Genomic DNA, 21,400 nt, shown 5'->3' on the forward strand with positions numbered 1-21,400 from the left:
ATGGCCACAGGCATCTGCACAGTACAGAACTGTAATTTCAAACTTATTTCCCCTTAGAAACTAGAAGGTATGATACCACTGACTTTGAGCTCCCAGGATTAGCAAAGAATTGTAATGCCCACCTGAATCCTGTTACTTTATAGGCACACTGTTATTTTTCTCTCCAAAAGCTTTTAGTATTTTCTTTTATTTGTGAGGTCCTACAATTTCACCAGTAGGTATCCAGTTGTCAATTTTTGGTTGCTCATTTTGCATGTCTCTCTGTGACCCTTTTCAATCTGAAAATGTAAGAGATTTTTTTCAGTTCACATTTTTCTCATGGTATTTCTTTAATTCCTCTGTTCTGTGTTCTCTGATCTCTCCCTTTATTCCTTTTTTGTTTTCTTCTTTTACTTTCTAATTCATAAATTCATTCTTCATCAGTATCCATTCCACTATTTAGTAAATCTATTACATTTTCAAAAATAGTTGGTGATCATGGGACTCATAATTAATCCGTTTTCATACCACTTGTTCTTAACTGACGGCGTACCAGCCCCTAGTGGCTGAATATTAATTACACTTATTTTACGGTTATTTCTCCCTTCCCGTAGACGTTAGTTATTTTATTTGTTGACTTTAATTCTCATTTTTGATGATGTTTGTTTTCTGTAAATGTTTGTACATTCTAAACTACTGTTTGCACTTGAATTTGAAACTCCTTCTTGCCTAAGTGTGTAAGTGCTGATTCCAGCTGCCTTGGGGGACTTTGGAGGCCAGAAGCAGTGAGGACAGGGAGGTGGAGGGCAGGAATTGCCAGCTAGTAGCTCCCTTGCCTTCTGAGAAAGGGGGTATTCTTCCTATTCTTCCCTTCAGGAGTGTAAGTCATTTCTCTCCTTCTCTGACTCAACTGCACATCTGAGTTTCCTGGGTCAGGACTCCTCCTGCTTCAGACAGCTGTGCTCAGAGTTTATTCTGGGGGCAAATGCATGAATCAGCCACCTTTTTTCTCTTCCTTTCTCTCCTTTCTTGTCTTTCTTTCTTCCTTCCTTCTTTCCTTCCTTCCTTCCTTTCTTCCTTCCTTCCTTCCTTCCTTCTTTCCTTCCTTCCTTCCTTCCTTCCTTCCTTCCTTCCTTTCTTTCTTTGTCTCTTTCTTTCTTTCTTTCTGTCTTTCTTTCTGTCTTTCTTCCTTTCATGTCTGGGGATACTTCTGGCTCTGTTCTGCCTCTCTGGGTCATTTCTCCCCTTGTGGAAGTATTATTCTGGGTCTAAATATCACCCATGCTGTCTGCTCAGTTGCTATGGGGAGGGAAAAGGGGCTGGTGAGCTCAGCGGTTCCAAATGTTAAGCTTTATTAATTAACCTGATGATTGTCAGAAAGCCCCTCCTGGTCTATTTGTTGAGTCTGAGCTTAGAATATTCCTGGAATTTCTATTATTTCCACCATAGTTTTCTACTGTCTATGTTGCAGACTATGGTTTTTTTCTGCCCTTATGTTTCTGCAATCTGATCCCATCTGCTTTCTATCATCCAAGAATTTTTCAAAATCTGTCTAAGGATAGATTCCTTTCTTGTGTCACAGTGCCACGGTGGATTCTTTTACTTACTTTCATCCATTTATCTCATTTAATCCTCAAAATGATTCAGTAAAAGAGGTATTTATTATCACCTTATTTTTCAGAAGGAACACTGAGACTCGGAGATTAACTTCCCAGAGGTGTCACAGCTAGAACATGGCAGTGCTGGGACTTGAACTCTAGTTTTTCCGACTCCCAGCGGTGGTGCATGTATTCTCTCCACTTGTTAGGGAACTTCTCTATGTTTGCTTCTTACTTCCTTTCCCTCTGAAGCCTGAGAGCACCTTGAGAGCCAGTATTGTCCTGGAGCCCTCTTTGCATCCCCTGAAACACCTTGTACAATGCAGAGAACACCAAACATGGGGTACATGGTCCGCCAGCAACTTGCCCAAGGTCACATGACCAGAAAGTGGCAGGTCAGGGTTTGAACCTGGGAAGTTTGGTCCCAGAGACTACATCCCAATGCTATCTTCTATTCAGATCTGAAGTGCACTCACCAGCTTCCTCGCCACCACCCCTTTACTGGGAGGAAAGCATATCACTAGGCAAACAGCCAATTTATGCTGTGGGAAGACTGCCCTCGGGAGGCTTCCACTGCTGTATTTCATTATAAGCAGCATGGCACTATTTGACTCTTAAACCAAGACCAAGTATTACTTTGAAGAAACAGAAACTGAGAAAAATTTTAAAAGAAGAAGAAGAAAAAGCAGAAGGAGGAGGAGGAGGAGAATACAGAATATGGGCTGTCAGAGTTGTCACCAAACTACAAGACACAGCAGAGATTGGGACGGTCTCAAGTGGTGGAGACCCTGTCTGAGTGTGGAAGGGTGAGAAGGAGCATAGACACGGCAAGGCCAATCCATGAGGAGGCGAGAAACTGTAGTTGGTGATCTGCCACTAATTGTCAGCATCACCTTCACAAGTAGACTGCTGTGGGCTTCAGCTTTCCTAGTTGTAAGATAAGGTCATCTCTAAGGTCCCTCTAATGCTGATATTTGAAGATTCTAAATAAATAGTAAATTCACCTTTATCAGAACAAAAACTTAATTTATGAGTGTCCCAGCCTCTCTGCTTACCCTTGTCTTTCAGAGCCCTGGGTACTTCTCCAATCCCAACCCTCATTATTCTTTTCCTCACACTATTTTACCCTCTAGCCCACAGACCTAGGCATAGCTTTCTTGTGTTAACATCATTATATTTTTTGCATCCAAGTCCTTCCTTGTTTCAGGCTGCACCATCCCCTTTCTGAGCACACACACATACTCTCTCTCCTCTCTCTCTCTCTCTCTCTCTCTCTCTCTCTCTCTCTCTCTCTCTCTCTCTCTCTCTCTCTCGGCCAGGCTAATTATATTTGCTATTTTTAAGACTCTGTTTAGGTATAAGGTCTTTGTGATACCCTCCCCAGGCTGAATAAGACACCCACCTTCTGTGCTTCTTTCTACTGCTTGGTGGGAGCCCAGGGTGTACTGTAGCACTGATCCCATTGGACCTAATGTCCTGGCAAGTGAACATTAGCTCTGTTTTTATAGATGTGGAAACTAAGGCTCAACAAGATTGAGGAACCCACCCAGCACTGCACACCCTCTAGTCTCAGAGACACGAGTCAAACTTGGTGTTGTGCTCAGGACACCTCTGTAGCATCTGTCTCCTAAGTCTGGGGCACAATTGGGATGATGTCCCAATACCCTAAGCTGGGGTGGCAAGGATGACAAACTTGCAAAGACCAGTGCACAGGACATGGTGGCTAAAACAAGGCCGGACTGGGAGACTGATGCTGGGAGCATCTCGGGCCATGTCCCACCCTGAATGGGGAGACTAGCACAGGGGTGGCCTGCATGTGAATCCCGCTTCCTGGGCACTGAGTTCATGTGGGAATAGCTTCCAAGTATATAGGTAGAGGTAGGCACACAGACATCTGGGGTGTTTGTTGCTTCTTTTTCTGAGTCTTAGGTGCCAAGCCACCTCGAGGTATGCATAGTCTTTGGAGATTAACTAATGACTGGGCTGGATGCCATGTTGATCTGTAGCCTGGTACATTTCTACTGGAGCCTCTCTCACTTGGGGGCACCAAATATGAATTAATTAGTTCAAACCAGAATTGTATTGCTTTCAGACAAATACTACTACAAAACGTATAGAGCAAAAAGTAAATATAACATGCTTTTTCCAATAAATTATGAAACTAGAAACAGGGCAAAAGAAGAGCAAGTTTCTAAGTATAGGATTATGCAAAAGTTTTAGAGCAATTTTCAAAAACAAAACCATCAGAACCATATATCATTGTCATTTTAACTAATGTTTAGTTTAGAATTTTGAAGAAATAAAGCAAATGGATTTTCCAAGAAGTAACTTACCTTATCCAAAGTTGTTCTAGAAGAGAATATAGGTGAAATTACTCTCAAAGATACTGGAAAAAAAGATGTAATAAGAAATAAAGGTTTGAGTATACTGTTTGAAATCATAAAAGAGTGGCTTAGACCGTGGGCTCTGGAGTCAGATTGCCTGCATGTAAATCTGACCTCAGTTGATGTGTCCACACTTCAGTTTCTCTTACCTATAAAATGAAGATAAGGATATTCTGCCTATAAAGTTGTGTAAAGATTAAATAAGTTAACACCACTGGAAGCAAGTGTGGCATACGGTAAATATTCCATAAATGCTAGCTGTTGGTTATTGGCTATTATTATTGGCAATTAAATATAATTAATAGAATAAATTAAATATATATATATATATATATATATATATATGTATATTATTTACTCTTTTAATCTCCAAAATTCCTTATTTAATAAAATTGGAACATTTGGTGGCAACTTTATATACAAACTCAAGTCCAAAAGCAGAATTTCTTCTTCCTCAAAGAAACATCAGATTTGTTTTTAAGGCCTTTCAACTGACGGAAAAGGCTCGCTCAGATTATCAAGGATAATCTCCTTTACTTAAAGTCAATTGATCGTAAATGTTCACCACATCTTCAAAATACCTTCACAGCAACAATTTAATTGACTAATAGTTTTAATCAAATAACTAGGTACTATAGCCTGGTCCAGTTGACACACAAAACTAACCATCACAGTTGGGTTGGAGGAAGAGAAGTATGTCCTAAGCAAAGGGACAGTGGGTCCAAAGGCACAAACAAGAGCAACAGAGCTCTATGTGTTGGTTTCTGTATGTGCCACTGTTTGTGTATGTGTCTATGTGTGTCTGTGTGAGTGCAGGTGTGTCTGTATGTTTCTTTGTGTGTGTGAATGTGTGTCTCTGTGCATGTGTGCTGCTGGAGGGGCATAGGGAAGCACAGAAGCAGAAGTGTTCACCAAGAGGCAGCAGAAGCTGAGTCTACAGAGGTGGGCAAAGAAAACCAGCGTATAGAGGTGTGTCTGCCATGCTGGGGGCTTTACCTCACACTATGGCCCAAATCAGGTTGATCATCAGAATCATCTCCTAGCATCTCCGAGGCACCATTTTTGAAAACACAGACTTTTTGGCCCTCTCCCGGCCCCAATTAATCGGATTAAACCAGAAGCTTGTATTATTAAAAAGCCCCATTTTTCCCCCAATCTGATGATCAAGTTGGAGAATCTCTTTTTCAGGCAATGGAAGCCACTGAAGTGTTAAAAGACAAGGTCCAAATTTCGTTGTCATTAACTATCTTCCTGGTTTAAGTGCTTGTAATTTTCACATGAATAGGATAACTTTTCCATGATGGCGTCTAACATCAATGCAGGTAGAATGTGCCTGGGAAAAACTTGGCTGAGATCCTCCCCAATATGCTTATCTTTGCAGACACAACCTAATTGGGATCAGAAGGGCCAGGCAGCTGGGAGGCAGAAGGATGGAGTTCTCTGTCACTGTCAGCTCCATTTCCATGGAGATCCATTCATTCAGCATGCATTTAAGGCTTACAGAGCACCCAGTCCACGCCAGGCTCAGTGAGGGACAGGAAGCCAGCAGAAGCCAGCTTACAATTTTGCAGACACATGTATCTAAAACACAGTTTTGAAAAGAGCAGAACACAGAGCTTTTTTAAGGCACTATTTAAGACAAGCATGAGGCAAGATGGTATAGACGCGAAGCATACATGTTAAAGACCTAGGCTTGTTTACAAGACAACTCGCACAAAGTTCCTAATACGTACTTGGCACATAGGCAGCATTAAATAAATTGTGGTGCCCTGCCTTCCTGAGTTATTATTGATGCCAGCACCCCTTTGTCAGTAGTCATGGTCATTGGGGTCCTAGAATAAATTTTTAAAAGAGAAAAGCAGGTCTGGCTTCTAGAATTGTAGGAGATTTTATTAATACCATGGTGTTCATCTGCCTGACATAGGAGACAGGGCCCGGGATATGCAGTTGAGCTCCAAATTAGATATTACAAGTAAGGCATACATACGAAATAGAAACACCCTTTCTTCAGGCCAATATTTCTCACTCCTCTCCCAATTTAGACTCCTTCAAGCACACCCACAAAAACTATCAGGGCTCATCACCAATACCTCCAACCCCAGAGAAAAGCATTTTTCTTTTCAAGGTGCTCCTTGTTTGTGAGCTTTCAGTACCTTATGGCATTCAATACTAGAGCTCTTTAACCATTCCTCACGTCTAGTCTCAATAGGTCAAACACTCAGATTCACTTCGATCTTCCGTACCAGCTAGGAGAAAAGTGACCTTTCTCGGAGAGCAGGCTACAGGTTACCCAAGGGTCATTTTTAAGAGAATGCAGTACAGGAACCTGCAGCAGCTCTGACCTCAGGTGTACCCAGGCCCAGGGTTGCTCTCCCAACTCTAAAGGGAACCACTTTCTACACTGAGGTACCCCCCCAAAATAAAAATAAAATAAATAAATAAACTGAGGTCCCAAGCCATGAAGTGGCCCTATTGTGTATCTCTGAATTTCCCCATCTTGTAAAGAGTGTGTAGCTCTACCCTTTAATCTCCAACCCTTAGTTCCTACCACCAAATGCTAGGAGAGACTTCACTAGCCTTCCACTACTGGGTAGACTAAGCATCACCTTCTCAACCAACTGGTTTGCACGCCCATGGCCTGTACTGGTCTTCCTCTGGTCATGTCACATTCACCCCTCCCTCCACATAGTTGTGATTCTTTGAGGGTCCAACACAGTGAGTCTGAATTAACAGAAAGGATCTAAGAGTCCAAAGATTGAACTAAATGCCTGTAATTCAGGAAATGATTTCAGCTAATATCTGACATTCCAAAATAGAAGAAACAATCAAATTTTGATAAATAAGTGTTTGCCTATTGTTCCTAGAGAAATACACCTTGAAACACAGAAGAATTCCCCCAGTATTATATGTAGATTTTTTGCTAAGATGTACCCAAGCTTTCCCCTGAATGCTGGGCAAAAGGGCTTATACCCTAGCACTCCAGCACAAACCTCAGGTACAAGCACATGTGAACCACATTATCTTCTCAGAGAAGCAGTTCCCTCAGTGGCTTGAGCCAAAGGCTGGTCCCTGAGAAAGGCCTAGAAACACTTACGTGGAAGAGAACATCACTGGCGAACAACACAGCTGTGAATTCCACAGACTACAGTGGGATCCTAAATTACAAGAAGACTGTCCCTGAGCTATGCCTCACTCAGAATTCCAGGCTTTATCTTAAAACCACATTAGATTGATACTTAAGGAGACATCTGCTTATGTTGTACCACAGTAACCCTCCTGCCAAGAGCAACTTTTAAAAAGTGGGAGAAAAAATCTGTTTTATGACACCAGAGACCCTAGGACTTAAAGGCCCAAGACCCAGAGACAAAGAAAATTCACTGAGGTGAGTCCTAACATTCTGTCCCACTTTTCTTCTCAAGGTACCTGCCACCTCTTACGTGAAGCTGCAAGTCAAGCAGAAAGCAGCTGCTAAGTGCCTGAGAACCTCAACAGACCTTTAGGCAGTGTCATGGATACAGGGAGATAAAAACTGGAGTTCCGGACTACCAAGATAGCCAGGACATATGATTCCAGAGACCCAGAGAGAAAAAGAAATGCAGTGAGTGAACCCAATATCAGGCACAGCTTCTCCAAAACTCAAGGCTTTGCTGATTCCTAAAGAAGACAAACTGGGTAGAAAGGGGCATTGAAGAGGCTAAGCAGATAAGCAGAGTTCAGGGAAGGCTTATTAAGCAGGAAACAGAGGGGTGATTAAACCTCAGGATCCCTCTGCAGAGTAAGCTTCTTTCAGTTGAGATGCATGAAGGGCTAAAGCCTAGGAGCAAATCCAGTCAGGGATTAAACTGTTCAGAGGCTTGCTTTCAGTTTTCCACCTTGGAAGATAGATTAGTTTAAAATATTCATCTAGAATTACAGAGAGAGACAAAAATAACAACTGCAGAAAGAAATCAAATAAATATGTGTTTGTTATTCACACTAACAGAATAAGAAGAAACCCATATGATCACCTCAATAGACATAGAAAAATCATTGGAACATTTTCAATGCCAATTTGTGAATAAATGAAAAGAAATAGATCCCTCACCATTGCTACCCCCGCCAAAAAAAAAAAAAAAAAAAAAAAAAAAACACCTATTCCCCTAAGATTGTGAACAAAGTGAGAATGTCTGCTCTCAACACTTTTATTAACGTACTGGATGTCCTGGCCAGAGCAATAAGGCAAGATAAAGAAATAAATGGCATACACATTGGAAAGGAAGGAAATCTTTACTCGTAGATTACATGACTATTTACATAGGAATTTCTCCACACATTGTGGGATTTGCATGGCACCCCCTTCCTCCACAAGCTCAAATATATCTGCTCTGTTAAAACCTACCCTGTTTCCAGCTTCCAATACTATCCCTTTTCTCTAAGTTTACTTCAGTTCAGTTCAATAAATATTAATTTCTGGGCACTGGGAATTCCCATAAAATTTTATCTACCTATTTCTGTGGTATTTACCGCTCAAGAGAACAAATAAAATGTAAATGTATTTCCTTAAAGAAATTAATATCAAACTTAACCTAATGTTTCTTTTCAGAAACATCCTCAATCCTGGCTCCTCCCAAACCTACCCAGAGGTAACCACTGTTATCACTTTGGTTTGTAGCCCTCTGAACTTCTGGTCTTTTGTTGTTTTGTATCTCCCATACATATCTATGTCCCCTCGAAAATGTATAAGGTTATTGTGTTATGTTTTTTTCTTTTGCTTTACATATTTCATAAAAGATAAGGTACTGTACATTACAACTTACCACTATTTTATTCAAAAGGGTATCCTAAAGATGTATTGATAGATTTACCTCATTTTTCTTAACCTCTGTATAATTTTAACTGCATGGCTTTAAGGGCAGTTTATTTAGATATTCCCCTATTGGACATTTTGTTGTTTGCAGTATTATGGCATTAAAACAATACTGTGATTACCATAATTGTATATGCCTTTTCTGTGCACATGAATGAATATCCATCTGGAGTACAAACCAAGAAATGAAAACACTCAATCAGAGCGTTTCCATTTTTTTCCTTTACTAGATATAGCCAGATTGCCTTTCAAAATTCCCTTGAAGGCAGGATCTTGGTCACATTCATCTCATTATTCTACCCCTAACCCTGAGCTGTTCACATAGTAGAGACTCAATAAGTATTTTTAAGTTGATAGATGTAAGAGTACATGATTATAGTGAAAATATGCTGAATCATTTCTCTGACCCACAACATAAGGACGTGCAATATTTAACTTTTCATGAAGGCCTCTCCCAGGCTTCAACTCCTAAACTATAAGTACTATGTCTTCTATTTTCTGCATCACATGGAGCAGCTAGCACCTATATAGGTGTTTAATAAATATAGGTGCTTGTTGAATCAGTGAGCTGGTATGTTTTGTGTTAATAGTAAAATAAGTTGGGGACATAATCGCTGCGATGATAGCAACAAGCAGTAAACATCAAGTAAGGACAACACTGCACAGGACAATTACTATGGGAAGAGCTCCAGGAAGTGGACATGTTTCTCTAGCCCAAATGACACAGTAATGGTGGTCATTAACTGGGAGCACAGAACGATTGGCTAAGTGCCATTCCTCTTCAGCAGCAGCAGGTTACCAGAGAGAGATGGTGGAATTGTACTCGGGAGGGGAAGGTGGTTCTGTTCTACATTAATGGAGCTTTCAATGTTCTGAGAAATGCAAATGTGCCACATAAAGCATTCCAAGACAAGAACAGTGGTGAGAAAGAGAACTGAGTTTGTTCCTGCCTTAATGATTTTGAGAAGCAGCGTATCAGAGCTTGCTGATGAGTTTGGCTTGCTTTATATCCAGACGGGCAGGGCTTTGGGCCCATCAAACATCTCCAAAATGGCCTCTAAAAAGCCCACCGTTTGAACCCACCTCTTTCTAATAGCATTGATTCTCAGAAGCCTCGGTCTCAGAGGTGAAATGAATCCCAATCATTACAGCAAAGGAAATGCTACCTGCTCTTTGCCACAAGTGTCCATTTCTCCCCAGTTTTTCTAATTATTTTCTCATTAGTCTCATTCGCAATCTCACCATCATTATTATTCTGTTTATGTAGCATCATCCACTGAGCACCTTCCAGACTCCTTCCCACCAGCCTGCACAATACATTCCAATTATGTAATTATGCCATTGTAATCAAATCATTAAGATGCACATTAAACATGTATTAAAGTTCACAAGGAAAAAAATGAGCATGAGACATAGGCAAAAAGAGGGAGGGAAACAGGCTTGTAATTGCAACTTGCTTTTAATGTGCCCACAACCGCAGATTTAGGGTCTTAGGAGGATTTTATAACTGAGAAGAGGTGGCTGATTTCTAAAAATGAAAAGCAGTTCTCCCGTCCCCACCCTTATGACTCTATCAAGTTAATCCCTTGATTATATAATGGATTATAAGAAACAACTCAAGACAAGTTCACTGAATTTCACACACACACACACACACACACACACACACACACTGAATAAAACAAAAAGGACTGTCCAAGAGACTTGCAAGCACTCACTGGCTAAGGGAAATAATACTGTACCTGTGAAGAATCTCAATTTACTAACCGATCTGAGTGGCATGTGATATCTGCATAATCAATTTAGAAATACAAGACCAGACTTACTGATGTTGGAGACGGTTTCTACAGTGCAGCCAGCTGACAAGAGGCAGATGGTGCTGTGAGTTGGGTTGTAGAAGTCTAGTGGAAAGGCCATTGTTTTGCACCCCATAATTGAGAGCCTTGGTGGAGAGGGGCTTTAAAACAATATTTGTTACTACTGCCCAGGTCCCACCCCAGACCTACTTAATCAAAACCTTGGTGTAGGTCTACCAATCTGTTTTAACAAGCCCTGCAGGAGAGTCTCAAGCACACTAACGTTTGAAGACTACTGGGCTAGAGCATGTCCAAGCCTGGATGATGGAGAAAGGAACAAAGGTGTATTCAAGGAGTACTCACCATGCTGTGGCCCCTGGGCTAAACAATTTAGATACATGTACTATTGCATTTAGTTTTCCCATAATTTATTTATTCAGTTAATAAACATATCCTGCCCAACTCTAGACCTTGATAGACACTGAGAATATAAAGATGCATTAAACACAACGCTTATACCTTCAAGGAGACTTACAGTAAATAGATAATTATTAGGTTGCTGCAAAAGTAATTGTAGTTTAAAAGGTTAAAAATAATTGCAAAAACCGCAATCACTTTTGCACCAACCTAATAAAGTGGTAACAATAATTGCTACCACATATTGAGTGCTAATCATGTATCAAGGACTCTGTCAAGTGCTTTACCTTTATTATCTCTAATCTTCACAGCAACTTTTAGAGGACAGGTAGTGTTATTGCCAGTTCCCATTCGAGGAAACTGAATATTTAAAGAGGTTAAATAACTCTCCAAAGTGAAACAGTTCCTAGTGGTAAAACTGGGATGCAACCATATTCTCATCACTCACTACACCAGCAATCCCTAACCTGTAGGCTCAGTTCCTATAAATACCATCTCATGAGGAATCCAAAACCATCCACACGTACCCAACCATTTTCTGTAGCCTAATCAAATTATAGGCCCAGCTTCTCTGTATACTGCTATTTTTCAAGTGTTAGTGATACAATTATCCTTAATAAAATAATGACTGCACAGTAATTGTTGTCATATGTATTTTTCCCAAGGTACTATAAGTACATTACTATTTTGTGGGATATCCACAAAATGTGGGGCTGTCAAAAGAGATCTTATTTGGAAACTTTGGGAATTATATGATCCCATATAACACTACATGATTCAACAAGGAGAGGGTATAAATTGTTTTCCAAATGTGAATAATGTATGAATCAATCCCCATTAAAATAAACAAAAGTGTATGCGTACTCCCAAAATCTATAATATTCTCAAAACCTAGTTTGAGAGCCACCGCATTAAAAGTTAAACACTTTCATTTCAGGGGACCACTTGGTGACAATTTGATTTTAAACATAAATACAAATGTCTTTGCACTACAAATGAACTTTTAAAAAAAAATTGTCCCAGCAAATACAGAAACCTTGCACTGGTCTTGGACGAAAAGACCATGCAGAGGATTCAGAACACCCTTGTTGGAAGACCATTGTTTTTGTCTGCCTCGGGTCTCTTTAAGGAACCAGCCTCCCACTCATTGTACTCCTTCTGGTTCAGGTGGTGCTGATACCACCCTAAATTTCAGATTTGGGTCCATGGCCCTAGCCTAGCCAATTAGAAAACCTCAAGCCCTGACCACAGTGGTTCATTCAGGATGGGCACACAGCCAAGCTGAGCAGGTCAATCAGAGCCTTTCCCAGGAATTCCAATGGAATTGTTAGAAAGGAAGCATTCTATGTTTACTGGAATACCAACTATGAGAACAACATAAAACGAGAACCATGGGTGACCATCTTTCCACCACATGGGGAGTCTGTTGGAGAATGAAGTAAACACTGAGGACAAAATGAGCCAAGAAATAGAGAAAAATACAGACTCCTGATGATGCTATGTGACCTTCTGGATCTAGCCTCACCTAAGGCCACCTATGCCCTCCTGTATTTATTGAGGGTGGATCAACACCTTCACTGGGCTTTTTTTCCTTTAAGCAAGTTTGAATTGTTTTTCTTTCTCTGATAGCCAAAAGGGTCCTAACCAATATGTAAATCAGAACTAGGAGAAGGATGCTATGTGTGACAGACCTATATGGAAGTAGCTGAATTTAGGTAGGATGAGGTACAATGAGGATTCCCCCTCTCCACATTCAAGTTCATAATCCTTTTTATGGGATTGCAAAAGAGCTGGTTAAACTATCACATGTTATACTTTGGAATTCAGCTTAAAAGAAAAAAATATTATGATATTAGGAGGAGTTGCTATTTCAGTGTAAGCTGGCCAATCTAAAAGAAGAAAGGGAAGGTGACAGAACCTTGCAAAGGGACAGTGGCCAGCAAACTAAGATGGCTAAGAGTCAGATATTACTTTCCCAAAGCTAAAGTTAGTGTAAGTAAACGTAGTTAGGTAGGAAACACAGAGGCAATGAGGATTGAGACCTGGAAGAAACAAAGAATGTGGAGTGAGCCTAATGGCCCAGGGCCCTTCCAACACCTCTTACGGTTCACTTGCTGCTGGCAAAACACATTTACTTCCATGGTAAAGAGCTCCAAAGTGAAGGGCACATTAGCCTTTCCTCAACCCATTGTTTGAGAGGACAAGGTGGAAGTAGTTAAGCTCGGGACTGGGGACCTGCACAGAGCTCTTGAGCCTGTTGCTAGGAGATAGACTCTATAAAAACAGGGTCAAAATTCATGGGCCATGACTCCATAAGATCTCTGGCTTTGGTTAATACCCCTTGAAGTTTCTGGAAAGCTAACTGATGGGCTAATTGGTCCTGCCTCAAGTCCTAAAATAAAGGCCTGAAATTGTTCAATCTGTAAGGGTATTGTCCAATACCCTAATCTCACGACAACAGGAAGTGAACTATGACAATAAACACAACTCCTAGAAAAGAAATATATCGCACTGCCCATCTCACGGGTGGTTGTGGAAAACGGTAGATAAGGGAGGTGCTCTCAAAGCAGAACAAGGCAGCCATTTGTGCCCAATAGGGAAACTCCGTCCACTGCCACATCAGTGTCCCTGGAATACACACGAGGCCGTGGTCCATGATATTCACTAGTGAAAAGAGGATTACCTCCCCTATTCCCTACTTTTTCCAAAAAAGAAGTATTTTATTATGGTTATATTCTTTTGCCACCATTTTCTTTCTGAAATGTTGGGAGTAATTAAATGTATGATTTGACCATGGTTTGCATTTAAAGAGGCAGCACATCATACAAAGACAATGAAAAAGGGGAGGATGGGATAAGATTGATCTGTAACTAGAGATTCAACCAAATTCATAATGCATTATTTCTTTTTTAAAAATCAGTAGAAGACATGCATACAAGAAAGATGCTGTGTAAATACAGGGAGAATACCATCTGTAAGCCAAGGAACATCTTAGGCTACCAGAAGCTAGAAGAGAAGGAAAGAATGCCCTGTCCCTTACAGCCCTTGGAAGGAACCAATCCTGCCAAAAGCTTGATTTTGGATTTCTAGCTTCTAGAACCATGAAACAATAAATATCTGTTATTAATATATATATACACACACACACACACACACACAAATATATACACATACATACATACATATACATGTATATCAGTAGGAAAAAATGATATTTGTGAGGGTTTCTTTTTTTCATAGTAAAAAATAAAATGTATTGTTTTGCAGGGAGTCCATATGGTATACTTTTAGTATTGCACTGCTTTAAGAGGCAGATCTAAGTCTGAATCAAGTCCTTTGCCTTCCCTCCCACACGAAAAGAAAACATTGTTCTTAAACTGATATTTTTTGTGTGTTTTTATACTTTTACTACCTTTGCACATGTTCATAAATAATTACATTTATTTGTGTTTTTTTAATTTACATAAATAGCACGCTATACTTATCCTTGAGAAGCTTGGCTTTCTCACTCAACATCACGTTTTTAAGATTTATACATTTTGATATGTTCATTTTAATGACTGGATAGTATTCTAACATATGGATAAATCACCCTTTATCTATTCCCATTCTGACTCATTATTTGGATTTTTTAAATTATTATTATTATTTGTTATTACAAACAATGGGGCAGTGAACAACTTCGGCGCGCGCGCACACACACGAGAATTTTCTAGAGCATGCACATTCGTTTGCTGGATGTAGTGTTAGACTGTCTCCACATGGGCTAGGTCTTGCTAAAAATTGCTCTTTGGTGTAGTTTTACGATTTGACACTCCTGCCAGTAGTGGATAGGAATTCCTGTTTGTGGTGTCTCTTGACCCTGATGTGTGGTGGTTTGATTCGTGAGGTTTGTCTGTTTTTTACTGTGAGCTCCTCTTAATCAGGCACGTTAGGCCTATGGAATTCTGCGTGCCCTGGATCGTGAAAGGGTTCCTGCTGAGGAGTTTTATTTTGCTTTTACTGGAGCCTATAGAGTTTCAATGGTCCATGACCAGGTTTATGATAAATTCTCAGCTTGGGCATCCCACACCAGACAGGTAGTATAAATTTGGATCACATACATCTATATAGTTCAAACCTGGGAATTAGCTTTCTCAAATTAATTTTTTTTTTCATTCTGCATAAAGCTCTGGACAAATACCAGGCTTCTATGTTACTTCCCTTGGCCAATGGGCACAAATTTCCAGTCTGCATTTTATGACTGAGGCAGCTCTTTGACTTTCCAGGCTTCATACGAGGTTCCCCCTTCCTCCATTACCAGCACTCTGGAAGTCACATATCCGATCCTCATGTAGACATTACAGGTCCAGACCCAAGTTTCATGTGGAAGCTAAATCTCCACGAGACCCCTTGGCATCAGCTCTCCCTCATGCACCCAACTCACAATAGCTTTCTTCTCCCTCTTGTTTTTTTAAGATTTATATTAAAATATAGCTAACATACAATATTATATTCGTTTCAGGGGTACACCATAGTTATTCAACATCTATATACCTAAAGAAGTGATCACCATGATAAGTCCAGCTACCATCTGACACTGTACCACGTTATCACAATATTATTGACTATATTCCCTAGGCTGTACATCACATCCCCATGACTTATCTGTTTATACCTGGAAATTTGAACCTCTAATTCCCCTTCATGCTTTCCCCCTTTTTTAATTTTTCAATTACAGTTGACATTCAATATTATTTTATATTTATTTCAGGTGTACAGCATATGGTTAGACTTTTATATAATTTAAGAAGTGATCCACCTGAACAGTCTAGTATCCACCTGGCACTATACATAGTTATTACCATATTATTCACTATATTCCCTATATTTTACTTTACAACCTTGTGACTATTTTGTAACCACCAAATTTTACTTCTTCATCCCTTCACCTTTTCCACCCTGCTCCCAAACCCCCTCCCATCGATCACTTTGATAACTCTAGTATCTCTCTGACACCATACATAGTTATTACAATATTATTGACTATATTCCTTATGCTATACCCTACATCCCCATGACTACTGTGTAACAACCAATTTTTACTCCTTAATCCCTTCCCATCCCTTTTTCACCCATCCCCAACACCCCTCCTATCTGGCAACCATCAAAATGTTCTCTGTATCTGTGAGTTTGTTCCTGTTTTGTTTGTTTGTTTATTTTGTTCTTTAGATTCCACATATAAATGAAATCACATTGCATCTGTCTTTTGCTGTCTGACATACTTCACTCTGCACAGTACCCTCCAGGTCCATCTATTCCACTGCAGATGGCGAGAACCCATCCCCTTACCTGACTGAGCAATATTTCATTGTATATATGTAGCTCCTACTCTTTATCTATTCATCCATTGACAGACACACAGGTTATCTCCACATCTTGGCCATTCTAAACAATGAACATTTGGATGCACACGTCCCCTCCAAGTAGCATTTTGGGTTTCTTCAGATAAATACCCAGAAGTGAGACTAGTACATCCTTCTTTATCACTTGTTATAGCCTTTGTTTTAAAGTCTATTTTATCTAATATAAGTATTGTTACCCCAGCTTCTTTTGATTGTTTCTATTTTCATGAAACATCATTTTTTCCACCCCTTTACTTTCAGTCTGTGTGTGTTTTTCAATCTTAAGTGAGTCTCTTATAGGCAGCATATGTAAGGGTCTTGTTTTCTTATCCATTCAGCCACCCTATCTTTTTGATTGGAGTATTTAGTTCTTTTACATTTAAAGTAATTGTTTACATTTAAAGTAATTGTTGATAGATATGTAGTTATTGCCATTTTATTATTCATACTTTTATCTTTTTTTTTTTTCATCTTAAAGAAGCCCCTCTAAGATTCCTTATAATACTGGTTTGGTGTTGAGGAACTGCTTCAGCTTTTTCTTGTGTGGAAAGCTCTTTATCTGTCCTTTGATTCTAAATGATAGTTGTGCTGAGTAGAGTAATCTTGGTTGTAGATCTTTGCTTTTCTTCACTTTGAATATTTCTTTTGATGTCCCTCCTGAACTGCAAAGTTTCTGTTGAGAAGTCAGCTGACAGTCGTATGGGAGTTCCCTTGTAGATAACTAACTGCTTTTCTCTTGCTGCTTTCAAGATTCTTTCTTTGTTTTTAACCTTTGGCATTTTAATTATGATGTGTCTTGGTGTGGGACTCTTTGGGTTCATCTTGTTTGGGACTTTCTGTGCTTCCTGGGCTTATATGTCTCTTTCCTCCTCTGGTGGGGGAGGGGGGACCTTTGCAGCCAAGATACCTCTCCTGATTTTTAATGGTCACACACAGGTGTGGGACCAGCCAGTCCACATCTCTGTCCCTTCTACCAGCCTCAAGGTGGCTTCTTCTGTATGTCCTTAGTTGTAGGGTTTTGGTTCAGCTAGACTTCAGAGAATTCTCAATGATGGTTATTTTGTAGTTTAGTTGTAATTTTGATGTGGTCATGAGAGCAGTTAAGCACAGCATTTACCTTCTCCACCATCATGACAGGCTCTCCCATTTCCCTTTCTTACCCCTACACCCGAGACTATCTTTTCTGTCTTTCAAGTTTAGCAATTCAATTTCACGAAAATGTCGTTGTTTTATTTTTTATCCAGTATTTCTATGTATTTGAAGTTAAAGAGGATGACCAATTCTATTAACTTAGTCTGTCATGTTATTAAGAGTCCTCTAAAGTTACTTCCTATTTTAAAACTCTACAATTTTAATTAAGTACTCTATAAGAGACAAATTTAAAAAAAAGGTAGATTGTGTAGAAAGATCTAAAGACCCAGACATATCTGGGTATAAACAGTGCCTCGTTCTCCTTAATACCCCTCTCCTGTTATCTGTTACTTAATCTGACTCTGATATTCAGCCATTCGTTATAAACCCATTCTAATGTCAGAAATTTTCCTGGGATAGGCACAACAAAATTGTGCAGTCTTTAGAGCTGTAGAGATGCTACAGAGCAACAGCTAACAGCTTATGCTCACTGTATCACGCCTTCAACACACATGCACACCCTGTCAGTAATGAGCTTATCTTCTCCTTCAACCAGAATTAATCTTATTTCAGTGAAGCTGCCACACTTCTTACTGTCCTCCCCCACCTTCTTGCTCATACCAAAATGAAGCTTGGAAACATGGAACCTGATGTATAGAGATTCTTCTGTGAGAGTCTTAGACTGCTGGCTCATCCTGATTTTTTCTTGTCCCTCCTACTGTCTTTGTAACAGTTATTTGCAGGCCTGTCATTTCCCCAAGAAGCTGTAATGCCTTTTATAGTAGCATTTACCTCTGTATATCCCATCATACCTACTACAGTGGTTAATACACATCAAGTACTCAATAAATTATTTTTGGATATATTATAGTTAATCAGACACTGTCAGTTGTGGAATCTACTTTCTAAATCCCCCTCCTAGAACCCTGGATGGCCCACAACCCTCCCTCTCATCATTACCCTTGTGTCTTCAACATCTGCCAGACTTCAGCTGGGGTGAGGGACTGAAGACAGCCTGTTTTAAAGACATCTGTTACAGCATAAAGACCATTCGCAAGATAAATGAAGTTTCTGTGGCTTAAAATTGGGGGCAAATGGTAAGAAAGCTGTGATAGGAAATTCTTCCCCCTTACAAAGGATGTCAGAAGCTCACCTTTGAGGGAGGAGACCAAACAAAGAGAAAAGCTATAGTGAAGGTATACAATGGGCCAGTGAGGACTAAGTGGGCACAGTGCTTTTAGAGCCCAACTTTAAATTATGAATCGGCACCTTAAAATGTTCATGGGCTTTTCTAGTCATCTGACTTCTGGAAATAGAAACTGATAAAATAATATTAAAATACGAGTGGGTGGGAGGATATGCCTGAAAGATATCGTTTTAATGATATAGTGAAATTTTTTCAATTAAAAACAATCTAAATATTGAAACAATCAGAAAATGGTTATATAAATCGTTGGGGGTGGATGGGGTTCCACTGGAGGAAACATTAGGTAGTCATTAAAAACTATGGGTATAAAAGCCAGATAGCACCATGAAAAATGTTCATGGTTGAATGTTAAGTAGAGAGAGAGAGAGAGAGAGAGAGAGAGAGAGAGAGAGAGAGAGAGAGAGAGAGAATCTTGTATATACAGTAAGATTACAACTAGATTTTAAAAGTGGGAGCTTAGCAGAAAGACTAGCAGGAAAAATACCAACATGCTAGCTACAATTTTATTATGTTGTTGTTATTCTGGGTGGTTTTTGTCTTTTCCTTTGTTTTCCAACTTTTCTGTAATGTGGTTCTATGACCTTTATAAATGAGCTACATTACATATAAATGTTCAATTTTTTTTTTTAATTGGGAAAAGATTCAATCCTGGTGAATAAGAGAAATGTGCTCTTCTGTCCTTATTTCCTTCTTTCTTTCCTTCCTCTTTTTTTCTTTCCTTAATAAGGCAAAAAAGAATAATTTCAGTGTAAAAAGTCAGAAAGAAGAACATTCTGTTGTACTAAAAGTGTTCATTCTTGGAATAATTATTTTTCCCTTTTCTATTAACAAAGGTGGAGAAGGGACCTAGAGAGAAATAGGCACTGAGAGGACCAGAAGCAAGACTGTTCAGGGAGGTGGCTAGTGGGTACAGGTACAATCAGCTAGTTTTAGGGAAATGCAGCAGTCAGCAGCCTTGTGGAAACCAAGTTCCGTGTGTATGCAAGAGGATAGCAAAAGGCAATGACAAAATGAGAGGCAAACATGGGCTAATCAACACAGAACATCTGTGCAAAATATTATTTACAAAACACTACAGATCACTTCCTGCTTTATTTAACCAGAGTACAAAAAAAGCCCCCAATGAATTTTGCTACATTGTTGTTAGCTATGAATGTGGATTAAAGGATAAGGGAAGGATTGATTGTTGTCTCTTGTGAATCTCAGGCTTGTACACGTGAACTGTTCCCAGACGCTTAGTTCAATCTTTGGTCATCAGTCAGGTCATCCACACACCTGGAAACTAATGTCTGATTAACTGCTCCCTGGTGGCACTCCCACAGGTTCAGCTTGGAGGCTTGGCAGGCCCACAACTAAACCATGGTTGGTTTGGAGATTAACTCTGTACTGGAGATTAACTCTTTCATCTGCCTGACAACCATCTGTATGTCCTATACCGCTCCGTATACACAGAGCTTTCCTGAAAGCTCTGTGAGAGGAGGCTGCATATCTACGGCAGCCCTTCTGTGGCATTTAGGGTCATGTTTGGGACAGTTGGCCAGAGGTCATCTCCTGGTCATCAGATGGTAGGGACTGGCCAGAGAAGGCTGCATCATCACTATGAAGTCTGGCAGTTCTTGTTCAGGGTAATAACCAGGAAGTATAGTGTTTTTGCGTTCAAAACAACATGTGTACACATATATAAAGTGACCTTATGATGAAGCCACTTTTCTTGGATAAACAAGATAGTCTTAACAGAAAACTTAACTCTCTAGCACTTGGCACTTGTCCTCTTGGGCCATCCTTACCGCTTGTTCATGATGCTGGTTGACTGGTATTCCTGGTCCCAGTCCAGACTCTACTGGGTTGAGCACAATCCTGTGCATGGTATCTATTAGGACAGCCCCCGTGAGGGCTGGTTATCTCTGAGGAGGTCCATGCTATGAGCCAGCAGAGACGGGGCAAGAGGGAGAAGAAGCCTCATCCTGGAGTCATGAGTGGTTAACACCATGTGTACCTAAACATGTGTTATGGCTCAGGGGCTGCCAGAGGGCCTGGTGATCCTCCAGTCTTAGGTCACACCCAGAAAAGAAATAAGTAAGGTGTCCCTAGTGCCATCTTACTAATGTACGTCTGGCCAGGATGAGACGGTGTCTTAGACAGGACTGCTTTTCATTTCCCCCCAAAGTCTCCTTTCTGAATCCTTTTTGTACCCATAGATTTTCCTCCCTACCTTTTTCAGGCATGAGATTGCCCATCAAAAACAGCCACCAAGAAATGATCTGTGCTAGGAGTGTGTACTTTAGTGAGAACTATTCTAATGGTGTTTCTCATACAGAAACATCTGTAGGTATCACTCAAAACTATTTTACATGATGCACACAAAACAACATTAATAGTTACATATTTATTTTAATATCAATTAGATATAATAAAAGCATAACAAACTTAGGATTTCATCACTCTGACTAGTTAAGATACGTAGTTAAAATTTAACTAAATTAATTTAAAGAAAAGTTTTAAGTAACAATGTTATTGGTGATACTCAAGTATAACAAAAATAATAAAAACGTGGGGATTGATAACTGAAATATGGGAAATACTCTGTGGATTACCTCCTTTAGGTATCCACACATTAAGCCTAAATCTGGTAGGGAATGAAAGGATTTTTCCCTCATT

This window comes from Rhinolophus ferrumequinum, chromosome 17 (genome assembly GCF_004115265.2).
Source record: "Rhinolophus ferrumequinum isolate MPI-CBG mRhiFer1 chromosome 17, mRhiFer1_v1.p, whole genome shotgun sequence".
Lineage (NCBI taxonomy): Eukaryota > Metazoa > Chordata > Mammalia > Chiroptera > Rhinolophidae > Rhinolophus > Rhinolophus ferrumequinum.